The sequence below is a fragment of the Myotis lucifugus genome, unplaced genomic scaffold, assembly GCF_000147115.1.
Source record: "Myotis lucifugus unplaced genomic scaffold, Myoluc2.0 scaffold_103, whole genome shotgun sequence".
Taxonomy (NCBI): Eukaryota; Metazoa; Chordata; class Mammalia; order Chiroptera; family Vespertilionidae; genus Myotis; species Myotis lucifugus.
In genome coordinates this window covers 3,367,095-3,379,238 of record NW_005871151.1, presented here as the reverse complement: position 1 = coordinate 3,379,238, position 12,144 = coordinate 3,367,095, and the positions used below count along the sequence as shown (strand labels likewise).

The 12,144-nt window shown below is 45.8% G+C and overlaps 1 protein-coding gene across 3 annotated transcripts in view; it reads left to right on the top strand.

Annotated features, from left to right (window-relative positions):
• The first annotated feature begins 7,312 nt into the window (after positions 1 to 7,312).
• The window catches only part of TCP11L2 (t-complex 11 like 2), a 47,219-nt gene continuing 42,387 nt past the window's right edge, over positions 7,313 to 12,144 (top strand). For 2 of the 3 annotated variants that reach the window (XM_006092736.3, XM_006092735.3), the window contains exon 1: positions 7,313 to 7,465. The gene's annotated coding sequence lies outside the window, so the exon portion shown is untranslated. The remainder of the gene's footprint in view (positions 7,466 to 12,144) is intronic. The other variant, XM_023757246.1, reaches the window with a different exon arrangement.

Below are 12,144 nucleotides of genomic sequence, written 5' to 3'. Positions count from 1 at the left end.
CAAAGGTACGTCAAACTTGACCCCTACCTTCCAGACACTAAAAAAATCCGGAGGGGAAAATGAACATGAACAGAAACAAGTTCATAAAGGATGTTCTCAGTAACACCTGAGGTCACTTTCACACCTGAGATTTTCTTATTCTACTTATCCATTCAACAAATATGTATTCAGGTCGCCCAAGGAAAATTGAAAGAGGGCCATGGGCAGAACAGAGAAGGTTAATTACTTCCAAATGTGGGGCAATAGAAGGTTATATGCAGATGGCATCTAAGCTGAATCTTAAATGGTGACTAGACATTTGGGAGGTAAATTTGTGGGAACAAGGGCAATGCAAGGAAAGGGCAGGGTATAGGTAAAGGCATGGACCAATGGGTGGTTTAGTGACCCTAAAGCATAAGTGGGGTTTGTGGTAGTTTCAAAATGTGTCTAACAATTCTTTAAAGCCCCTGCCACAAAGGGAGGGATCTAATTCCCCTCTCCTTGAATATAACAGTCTTTTAACCAATAGAATGTGGTGGAAGTGACGAGGCGTGACTTCCAAAGCCAGACTAGAAAAGTTCTATCAAACAGCATTGCTTGTATATTAAATGATAAAAGAGTCAGAAACATCGATAAGAGAGAAACAAAATGACAAATGGTCCCCACAACACCCCCATTTTACAACTGTAAAAATAGGGTCCTATGTGTAATGAGTGGTGGAACTTGGCCCTTGAGTCCGCAGGCCAACGCTCTATCCACTGGGCCAAACCGGTTAGGGCTACATTCACTTTTTATATATACAGTTAGTTTGTGCCTGAATGGATTTGCTCTTTGAAAACTTTGATCTACATATACTTGTAAATTTAAAAAAAAAAACTTTTTAACTTTACAAGTATAATCGAGGTAGCCTTCCTTTAAATAAAGAATTCAGTGTAAGCATTAACATTCACTTGTACACAATTATGTTGTACCCAGCTTTTCAGGATTTGCTGATTATGCGCATGCAGTTGTACCAGTAACATGAACAATGTCATGGCCAAGAATCCCTCTCTGGAAATGCCCAGAAATGCCTCATTGTTGCTCTTTGCTCCAAATGTTCTTGTAGCCAGATTTACTTCTTTTTTTCCCCCCTCTGCTTCCTATATACAGGAGAGAAGCATAAACAGCTTCATGGTTTAGGAAAGTTGGCAGCATTTCATTCTTCTTGCTTTCTGGAAGGCACAGCCATCCCAGTACCTGGTCCAAGCACCCTTCTAGAGGAATGGCATGTGGAATGTGACTACAAATACGTTGGGCACTTAGTTGATATAATGCTTGTTGACGTGTCGTTATGGAAATTAGATAATTACACCAAATGGGTAATACTTTGCATGTGACACTGCATGTGTATGTGTGGGTGCACAGAAGCCACGAAATGCGTTCTGGTTTCTATTCTTGACCTGCCAATTCAGTGAGTCACTCAATAACCCTCGGGTCACCCAAAGCTTCAGTGCCCTGATAGACTGTGGGAGCTAAAAAAAAAACCACACACACACAACATTTTCTCCCACCTTCTAAGTTCTTTTAGCTAAGCTAATAATCAAATCAACAGAGACAGGTTAACAGAAGAAAATCAAAATTTTAATGCATGTGCATGGGAAATCCACATAAGCTTGAAAATTCCAAAAGCAATGAGGCAACATTGGGTACATAAGGCACTTTGAACAAAGGAGAAAAGGGGGGGAGGGGTATTAGATTTCAGAAGTGAGAACGGGCACTTTACAGGTAGTTGTGGGAGATTGGAACGCACACGGCAGGAAAGTTTTTGCTGGACAACTCGGAAACAACAGGACGCCTGGGATATCTAACTAATAGGTTCCTGTCAGAAGCCCTCCTAGTTACCTTACTTAAATGATATTAGGCGAAGGTGAACATCCTAAGAGTTCCTTCCCGAAGCAGATTTTTCGGTCTGAATCTCTTGGGCAGGAAAAGGGGGAGGGTGTGATGTTCTTTTAAAGTCTTGTTTCTTAATAAACAGCTTAAAATCAATATCCCCCCAAAGGCAGCTTCAGGGTGGCAAAAAAATAAACTTGATTCCCTTCAAAACCTCATACTAGGACCCGGAGGAACTCGGCTAAAAGCTACACTATAGGCATCAGAATATTCAGGGCCCTCACTTTTTCATTCTCAAAAGTCACTGTAATTAAAGTCCTACGTCACTTTGGGAAAGAATGCCTGTTCAGTTTATCACCAAAGGGAGGAAACCCTTAGAAGTCGCAGGTTGGGCAAAACGTGTTTTAAAAACGCAAGTAAATGCCCTACATGTTGACGTTTTAAGAACTGAGCTTAAGAAAAACTACTTAAAAAGTAAAGATCAGTATTTTCCCACCCAGGATAAATAATGCTGACATACCATAGAATTTTAAATTAAATTATCTTTTTAAAATAAGGACCTTTTGCAAATGTATTCCTTCCTGTAATTTATATGAAAAGCTCCTTTTGTTTTCATGACTTTTAAAGATATGCATAAAAGAGAGATGGGAAATTTATTTATTGTGCAGTGTTAATGGTCCACCACCACTAAGGTATATTTAGGAGGACATACAATGATAAAAGTGGTGTGATTGTATTGGCACCGTGAAATTATATTAGTGACATCTGAATGAATACATTCTTACTGGAAAAGAAATAAGCCATTTGCATTTATATAAACGAAACCAGAAACTTCTCCCAACATGCCTCCTAAACCGTTTGGAGGGTAATGTTTTCATCCATTCCTATGCATTTCATATGTATAAAATACATTATTTGTGCTCTCAAGTACAAGTTCTCTCTCAAGTTACAAATGGAATCACCACATAATCATTGTTCTAACTCATGTTTTTTATGTTGAACATGCTATCTGAAGACACATTTCTTAATCTTTTCCTTTATGTCTTCTAAGTTGTGCCCTTTATTTTAGAAGTTCTTTCCCCTCTGGTTTTCCAATTGATGTTTAAAGTGAAGATCAAAATATTCAACCATGATTGAGCTATGAAAGCATTTAGAAAAGGACTGCCTGATGGCCCAGAGGTGGGGTAAAGAGCATGACTGTGTTGGCCAGGGCTCTGAATCATTTCTTTGGCTTCTCCTAAATGCTCCTTTGAGCATCAGCTCTGCTTGGCCCCTCCCACTTCCTGCCCAGAGTTGTCTCCACTGCTGCTGGTCCTCACTCTTTTTTGCTTTCTAGGGGACAACAGTGGTTTCCAGGTAAGTGGAGGGGGCCCATGGAGAGTGAGGGGAAGGTATCAAGAATGTTTTTTTCTTTTAGTATGTGAGGGGTCAGGGTTTGGAGCTATGTCCTAGGTGTGTGGATACAAACAATTGGAATGAGAAATAACCTTCAATTTCATACTAATTCAATTCAGTGGAGTCAGAGAAAAACTGGTATTGGTGCTTTAGAAACTTGATCAAGCATCAACATTTTGATTAACTTCAAAACTGGTCAATGATCTAATTCGGCCTTATATTCAAGACAAAAAGAAGGAAATGACAAAATCTGCCAAAAAGGTGTGGTTAAATTTTGTACATTCAGTGACCAGTTTTCTAGTTTTGTATTAGCCAATTATTTTTATTCCTTTCACTTTATATTGCCCTTTCCCCCCCTCTTACTGAATTTTAACCTTTCCTAGCACCTTAAGATGAACAGGGGAGAAAAAGAGAGATGAGGTTCCATTTAACCAATTCTCCTACTTACAGTGGAGTCATATCTTATGTGAGGGGTTCGGTTCTAAAGGAACAATGTAAACTCAAAATTATGTGCCATAAAAATTATCCTTGATAGTTCCTTCAATGGGCCATGAGACCTGGGATACACTCCCGTGTTTTTGCCTACAGCATTGAAACAGATGTATGTTTCTTCAAGTAGATAAAATAATTGCTTTGCATTTGGGGACAGGTTAAGGGAAAATAATTACCTGTAAACACTAGACTCATAATCTGTGTGGTGAGATCAGGACCAGCTACGTCATTTGTGAGGTCCAGTGCAAAATGCAAATGTGGGGCTCCTTGTTAAAAATTACGAATGTCAAGATTGCGCCAGCACAGCATTAAGAAGAACCAACACAGGGTTCTTCCGAGCGTAGGGTCTGGTGCAACTTTACAGGTTGTACATCCAGGAAGCCAGTCCTGGGTAAGCAGCTTGGGACATAATGAGAAACTGAGATCAACTCAGAAAGAGAAGCCTCAAAACTCCCATACAGAGAATAGGGGCAACGTCACTGCCAGTAAAGTATTCTCTGTGCTCCACACACCCTGTCCCATCTGAGTAGTATGGTTAAACTTACATTATGCTAGATCAGCACAAGGTTGCAGCTCCATTATGCAAGTTAAATGGTTGAGAGTTTGCAAATCCATATGAACACTACAGTGTTGGATTTTCTTATATTTTCTCAAGGATTCATTGTCATTTAACACTCAGATGTGTCAAAAGAAAATTCGTATTTACTTTTCTTTACTAAGCAAACAATTTTGACCTGTCCTTAATTACTTGCCAAAAGCAAGAGATCAACTTTAGTCTATTGTGTAGTTTATAGGAGAAAACAGACTGCATTACCATGAGTTCTCTAAGTGGTCCTCCCCCCAAAAAAGGTTAGAAAAATTTACCTTCTTAAAATAAAAAGCTAATTATTTTATTTCCTAAAGAGGTTGCCTTTTCAGACATTTTTTTTCCCCCCAGAAGGTCTTGAAACATAATCTGAGCAATGAGGATTTTATTCTCTGACTGCCTGAGCTCTCCGTGCAAGAATGTGATACAAGGCTCATTTTTTTTTAAGGAACTCCCCAGTACTTTGCAGCGCTATATTTTTTCAAAGTGCTTTTATATCCAAGTCAGGCTGAGGGCAGTTGGTCAGGTAACTGACCAAAAGGTTTCCAGATAGCAAGCTATTTAATGTCGAACTAACAGAAGTTCGTGTTTCCAGGATATTTTCTCTCCCTGGCTCTGGTCTCTGATGTTGCCCAACCTCTCCCACCTCAAGGTTCTCAACCCAAAACATGTTGAAACTTGACTCACCTGATTTGACAAAAATTGCTTCCTTGTGGTCTTGAGAGTTACTTATTTGGGCTTTAAAAGAAGTGCCATGCCCAGGGTCAGGCAGTTGGTCACGCAGGAAGACTGGTCAACTCTCTTGACTCATGCTCACCTGCTCCAAGTTATGTAATAGAGCAAAAACAATATTTAAGCTCCTACAAAGCTAAACAAAGGAAGCAAAACTGAATGTGTCATTGTCACAGTGTCCAGAAGTTTGAAGGATATTTTTGGTTAATCTTTCTATTGTGGGGATTTTAGGGTGTTGATAGTAGTTGTTGTGTGGTGTTAATTTGGCAAGAATTGAAATTGGAGGTGTCTATTATCCTGACTGCTGATTCCAGCAACCTGTATAAACAAGTGCATGAAAGAACCTGGGTGGCAACGGCATTTTCTCTTTAATCTCTTGATTTGTATCAAGTTGTATATTTTTGGAGAAGGGAGGAGAGAATGGCATCAGGAGACACAAAAACAGCTTTCTGCAGATCACCAGAGAAGTTTGTTCAGAGTGGTTTGTCAAATAGTTTCAATAACTAACACTAATGGAGTGCTTACTCTCTACAGCCCTAACCACTTCACATGCTTTACTTCATTTCCTCCTCACAATAACCCAATGGGACAGTTATCATTGGTATCCCCACTGACCAAGATCGCCTGGGTAGTAAATGTCAGAGCCAGGGTTTGAATCCTAGACAAGTCCTTATTGTAACACTGAATTATTCCATCTAGGACAGTGGTCGGCAAACTCATTAGTCAACAGAGCCAAATATCAACAGTACAACGATTGAAATTTCTTTTGAGAGCCAAATTTTTTAAACTTAAACAATATAGGTAGGTACATTGTTATTAACTTAATTAGGGTACTCCTAAGCTGGCCTTAGCTAAAAACGTCCTCAATCTGATTGAGGTACGTCCTGAGGTCGACCCCTTCCAACTCTCCCATCCACACTCGTCTTGTATACTTGTTTCATCTATCTCCTTTCCGCAAACCGACTTCTGCGCATGGGCCACGAAGTTTCAGAAGTTTCAGTTGCACTGTACGTGCACGCCCGCGCATGGTATTTTGTGGAAGAGCCACACTGAAGGGGCCAAAGAGCCGCATGTGGCTTGTGAGCCCCGGTTTGCTGACCACTGATCTAGGATAACTGGCTTTCTACCCTCCTTTAAAATGTTGCCTGTCTGGTTTGTTTCTAGAACCAATTTTGCCTCCACGACCCAGATATGATTTCAGCACTAAATTAAAATACTTCAGTCTATATAAAATTCATTTACATCCCTGCATGAAACTATCTCCTAAATAACACCAGCTTATACCTGGCAGAATACAGAGTGGTTTTCATGCGTGAAGCATGCCCACAGGAGCTGAGCAGCTGGCCTGCCTGCACAGAGCCCATGCTGGCCCTGCTTATTTACATTAACCAGTGTCGAAACGTCTCCCGGACATAGAGCTAGGTGCTGCCAAAAACCCTAGAGGAAGTAAGATGCTTTATCTTTTGCCTGCACACAAGCTGACTCTTCAGAGAGAGCCTGGGTGGGTGTGACTCCCAGGAGCTAATCGTCTAGTCCAGCCATATGCAAATCTGGACCCGTGTTTATGTGGAGGTGCAGACACAAACGTGGGCGACACACTGTTGGTTGCTGACGTGCGTGGAAACACACTAGCCACGTAGGCATTTGGGCTGTCTCTGTGTCCACGGTGTGACAGCGAGCACCTACTTTGGATCGTCCCGTCTAAATGAGGGGTGTCTGGGTAGTAAAAGTTCCACACGCGGCAGAGGAGCTGGCAGCAATGTCCGCACGCTGGTGCGCACCCGGGGCTCCTAAGGGGGTCAGTCCAGCGCTTCTAGCAGCCGATCCGCCTGTGCCCTCGCCGCGGCCCCAGCTCCCCCGCTCCGCCCCCCAGTTCAGCGCACCCATCTCGGCCCCGCCCCTTAGGCCCTGACAGGCCCCGCCCCCGGCTCAGGCCGCTCCCCGCAGCACTGCTGCCCCAGTTCCGTAAACACTTTTCTCCCCGCCCCTCGGAGCCCCCGGACTGAACCACTCCTAGGACGCGGGGGGGATGGCGTTCCCTGATGCATCAAAAACACCTTCAATCCAAGCTCTCCTCAGCTACTTTCGTCCGAACGTGCGCGAACGTGTCCTGTAGTTGGAGATCTGTCAGAGTTCTGCTGGCGGAGCCGGGAGTGCCCTGGATTCCCCTCTCCCCCGTGCTGTTCCCCCCCTACTCTCCGGTTATGTTATGGTCACGCCGTGGCTGCCTCGTTAGAGCCCGTCCCGGCCCTTTAAATACCGCGTGGGGGGTGGGGTCGGGGAGGCTGGGGGTGGTTGGACAGGCGAGTTTTCCAGTGCTTGTGCCGTGCTGGGTGCGGGGACACCCGGAGACCCTCGACTCGAGCTCACTCAGTCGCCTTTCTCATCCGCCGTCTCCGCGCCGGCCGGGTGCGTATCCACCCCGGGGGAGGGTCGCCGGCTCCGAGGTGCTGGGCCCAGGCCGGCGGAGGGGGGACATGTTGGCGTGGGGCAGCCCGGAGCATTTTGCCCCACGTTAGAACTCAGTCCTGGGCCGCCAGGGCCAGGCGCGATAAAGCCCGGTTTCTTGCGGCCCCGAGTCCTCTTGTTTGACCTCGAACCGCCGTCCCGCGTGGGAGCGGGGCGCGGGCGGCAAGGAGCCCCGACGGGTGTCCGGGTGGTCGCGGGCGTCGGGCCCCGGAGGCGGCCGGGTCGCTGCGGCTGGGCCGCTGTGTACATCTCGCTGGGCCCGAGCCAGCGACCGCTCTGCCAGCCGCTTCCCACCATCTGGGCTCCGGGAAAGGGACACCCTCTCGCCTGCGACCCCCGGCCCGGCTGGAGCGAGCGAACCGAGCCCGCGGTGAGGGCCAGGCGGGGCCCGCAGGTGTCTGTTTAGGGTTTGTTGCCGGGGGTTTCCCTGGCACTCGGCTCGCCCTCCGCCGTCCCCTCCCCCAGGGTTTTGTTATGACAGGAAACGTGCTGCCTGGGGACGTGTGTGTGATGGGGGTGGGGGGTGTTTTTTGGGGGTGTGTGTGTGGGGCAGCCTGTGCACACTCCCGTGCGCCCCTCGAGGTTACCCTCCTTAGGGGAAAGAGGCAGGAATGCCGTTCAAGCCCGGAGTCCAACCCCTGGCCCCTCCTGGATGGCGTGCGCTTCCCAAAGCTGCCCCTCTCGGTGGCACCTCCGGGGTTAACAGTGGTGATTTGAGATGGCACGCGGACAAACGTGGTTATGTGTTTTCTTTAGTATTAGGAAAAGCTGTTCCATCAAATGAGCGATTTCACAACGATATAAAGTTTCCTTTGCAACTGGATGTGTTTAAATGCAAAAACCTGGTGAGGATAAAGAGAAGTGATGGATAAATGAGTGTATGGGGGAGGATGGCAACGTGGAACCGTGTGTAGAGCGGTACCCCAATGACTGAAGTTTGGGAAATATTGCCTTGGATGGCTGCCCTGTTGCTTTTATTTTGAAGAAACGAGACAAATTGTCCTTGTCCCCAGTGGGCCCACCAGTCCCCAAGATCCCCGTGGTCTCGTGATCTCCAGCCCAGAGACCTTGCCCTTTGCTACCTGCCAGCCATAATGAGGTTATGGCCGTGTTTGCCACTTCAGGAGGCTCCCTGCCTTTCTTTTCCTCTTGCCTCCAGGGATTTCATACAGCACCCTGGCAGCCCACAGAGGTGGCCTGACTTGAAGTGGCCCAGGGCTAAAGATACCCAGTCATGTGTGGAAGCGGCTTCCTTGCCATTGGGGGAGGAGGGGGGGGGGAGGAGGAGGGGAGGGAGGAGGAGGGGGAGGGCCCCAGAGGGCACAGGTACCAAAACAGGGCAGCGGGGGTGGGAGGAGCAGTGTTTTCAAGGATGAAAAGTGCCTAGAAATCCTCCTCCCTGATGCTGTCATGTTATGCGTAGTGTGAACATCTGCTGTTTTAGACAATGACTGGCTTGTTGTCTTTTATCTAGCTCTTTGTTGTCTCTAATTTGGTGAAGACCGGTATTCTCTTTCAGCGGTTCTCAACCTGTGGGTCGAGACCCCTTTGGCGGTCGAATGCCCCTTTCACAGGGGTCACCTAAGACCATCCTGCATATCAGATATTTACGTTACGATTCATAACAGTAGCAACATTACAGTTATGAAGTAGCAACGAAAATAATTTTATGGTTGGGTCACAACATGAGGAACTGTATTTAAAGGGCCAGAAGGTTGAGAACCACTGCTAGCTGAATGGAGCAAGCACCTATCCCTCTGCTCTGTGGTTTTTGCTTTGCTAAGGATGGATACTTTTTAGAGCCGCTGTTTGGGATTGGTCCTAAAGCAGCATTTTGCAGAAGATGGAGATTTTCCACACCATCTGCAATTTTACTCTCTGACGCCTTCCTCTTTACTACACATATGTGGATGTTTGTCCTGGCACCTGACCTTGATTGGGTCTTCAAAGATGATACCCACTAGATGTTTCTTGAAATTTCTCTTTTCTATGACAACCTTAGGTGGATGGGTTTCATTCCTCAGGGCACGGCTGGATAATCTGAACAATTTACTTCAAAATCTTGTTGGCTTCCACTCGTTGAAAGCAGTTAACCCTTTTGATATTTGCATTTTAACTAGGGATTTTGCAGTGCTTAAAGAATGATTCCCTAATAGAGGATTTTTGGTCACTCTAGTGGGGAGGTTAGAGTTATTTTGGACAATAGACGCATTCAGTGATGCCCTTCACCGCATAGCACTTGAGCAGCCACCCTGGGGTAAGGTCAGCTTGCTTCCACATGTGCACATGTTCACGTGGTGATAGATAGATCGATTTGGCAGAATGGGAGTGGAAAGAATGAGCAGCACACCTGATTTTCTCCAGCTGTCCTAGAGTGATAGAAGCATGGGCTTTAGGGATCCACTACCTGGATTTGAGTTGTGCTGCTGCTGCTGTGAACCCTTGGGCAGGTAATTTAACCTCTCTGAGCCTTAGGTTCTTATGTATAAAACTAGAGGCCAGGTGCATGAGATTCGTGCACGGGGTGTGTGTGTGTGTGTGTGTGTGTGTGTGTGTGTGTGTCTTCCTCAGCCCAGTCTGCGCCCTCTTGCAGTCCTGGAGCCCCGTGATAGATCGCTGTGCAAGGGAGGCCCCACCCACCCATCTCAGCGCCACCTGCCGGGTACTCTGGGCCTCCCCTGGTGGGGGCTTTGCGATCCATCCCTCCCGCAGAGGGAGGCCCTATCCACCCGCTGCAGCACCCCAGCTGGGCCTCCCTCTGCAGGGCAATCCATCACAGAACCCCCTGACCCATCACCCTGCAGAGGGTGGCCTGCGCCTCCCTCTGCAGGGCAATCCATCACAGAACCCCCTGACCCATCGCCCTGCAGAGGGTGGCCTGGGCCTCCCACTTTGGGGCGATCGTGGACCCTCCACTCCCATGGATCACCCTACCGGCCGGTGGCCTGGGCCTCCCTCTGCAGGGGATTGTGGGGCGGTGGTGGGCTCCCCGACCAATCGCATCCGCCTTGGCTGGCCTGACACCAGTGCCTGTCATAGTGTGGTCACCCGGACAGTCTTTCTGCTGTTTGGCCAATCGGTTGATTTCCATATTACCCTTTTATTATTATAGATGGGGATAATAGAAGTACCTTGGCTACAATAAAGATTCAAGGAGATAAAACATTTCAAGCACTTTTCATGGGGGCTGGGTCAAAATAAGCACTTAATAACCATCAGCCTTATTTGTTATTATTTGCTACCAATGAGTATTGAATTATTGGTGCCTTATAAATTCAACACATTTCTAAGGCACTGGGAATTAGACAGTGGAGATAGCTTCTTCCTGCAAGCTGCTTAAAATGTAGTGGGAAAACAGAAATGCAGAAACAACTATAGTACTTTCAGTGACCACATAATGAGAATATAAGTAATGTGAGTGAGGCCAAAGAGAAGGAAACCCCAAGGCGTCTTGTGAATAGAGGCGTGGCTCAATTTGTTCTTCAATGATACTCATTGAGCTCTCTATCTGTCCTAGGACGGCTAATTTAGATGGATTGAGTGGGATATCAGGGAAAGTGACTTTGAAGTTGTAACGTTTAGTTTTAAATCTGAATGACAAGGGGCCAATCATGTGCTCAGGGAGAAGAGCATCCCAGGAGGAGAGAATAACAGGTGCAAGTGCTCTAAAGTAGGAAGTTGGGCTTGTCTGAGGAACCTAAAGGAGACCATTATGTCTGGAGCAGGAAGGGTTCGCCGGGGAGTGGTACCAGGACGAGGTGGGCAGAGGCCAGATCACAGATGGATTGTAAACCGCCACCAGGAGACCTCTTAGGAAAAGGAAAACCACATGGCAGGGACTCCTAAAAAGGATGATTTATTTTTCCTCTCCGTAAGGGCTCTGGCCTATTTCCTGTTTTATTCTCTGCCACTTTTCAAGAAGGACATTGGGACCAGTTTGACTGTATAGAAGGACTTTTGTAGTAGAGTGGTATCTAAGCTATCACAGTGGTGGGAACAATCAAAATCTAAAATCTGCAGGAGATTGGACTGTTTTGAATTAGAGTTGAAGTTTCAGTTTAGTACTTTTTTCTTCTTTTTTAACCTATTGCTCAGAAATAATTTCAAACTTATAGAAAAAGTTGCAAGAATAATACAAGGAACTCGCTATTGTCTACCTTTTACTTATATTCACCTATTAACATTTTACTCCATATGTTTTGTTTCTCTTTCTCTCATTTTGATAATTTGAGAGAAAGTTGCATACATTGTGTCCTTTTATTCCTAAATACATACTCACAGTACATTTTATCAACTTCTGTGAATTTAATGCTGTGATACAGAGGTAGATTCAAGGATTATAACAATGTTCTCAATTGATCCAATAATGTCCCCCCCCCCCCCCACTCCAACCCCCTCTGATGCAGGATCCAGTCTAGGATCATCTGTTGCACTCACTGTAAAGTATCTTTTAATCTGGAACATATTCTATCCTTTCTTTGTTTTTATGACATTGACATTTTCATAATGCATAACTTTTTTTAGTAAGAATAAAATAATAGTCGATAATCTATTACTAGGAGCTTAAGTACTTGACTATTGAAATTATCTTCACAACAATTAAAACCTGTCTTCCCTCC